We start from the raw sequence: 692 nt of genomic DNA, 5'->3' as shown, positions 1-692 counted from the left end.
TCCTTCCTTCCTTCCTTCCTTCCTTCCTTCCTTCCTTCCTTCCTTCCCTCTTTTTTCTTTCTTTCTTTAATTCTTCTTGTACAAAATGACAAATATGGAAATGTTTTTATAATTGTACATGTATAACCTATAACAGATTACTTACCATCTCAGGGAGAAGGGAGGGGAGGGAGGGAAGGATAGAATTTGGAACTTGAAACAAAAAAAAAGAATGTTAAAAATTGTTTTTACATGTATTTGGGGGAAAGTAAAATATTGTTTAAAGAATAAAAGCAATAATGTTCAAATTCCAGGCCAAGAAACTTTCAAACATGAGGGTTTGAACCTATGCTTGGGTTATAGGACAGTTTGAAGAGGCCAGGCATACTTGGGACTCAATAGCTCATCATTAATCGTGAGCAGAAATTAGAGTAGTTTTTGTGGTAGGTGTGTGTGTGAGGGAGGGAGGAGGGCAAAGTTGTCCCCTAAAATTTTTATTTCGACATTTTATAGTCTAAAAGCTTTATAATTTCTGAAAATGCATTTCATATGTACATGTACATGCATATTTGAGAGTAATATTTTCCCCTTGTAAAAATTAGGCAAGGATAAAGTTTCTAGTTATGTATTTATGATATTGAACAATATTCTGAATATTTCATAATGTTTTCTTTTTGGCTCTTGCTCGTACGTTATGATGAAATTGTAACCCG

Source organism: Petaurus breviceps, unplaced genomic scaffold, assembly GCF_028583685.1.
Source record: "Petaurus breviceps papuanus isolate PSGF00001 unplaced genomic scaffold, PetGlider_PUasm1.0 175, whole genome shotgun sequence".
NCBI classification, from domain to species: Eukaryota; Metazoa; Chordata; class Mammalia; order Diprotodontia; family Petauridae; genus Petaurus; species Petaurus breviceps.
Note: the sequence above shows the minus strand (reverse complement) of the source record.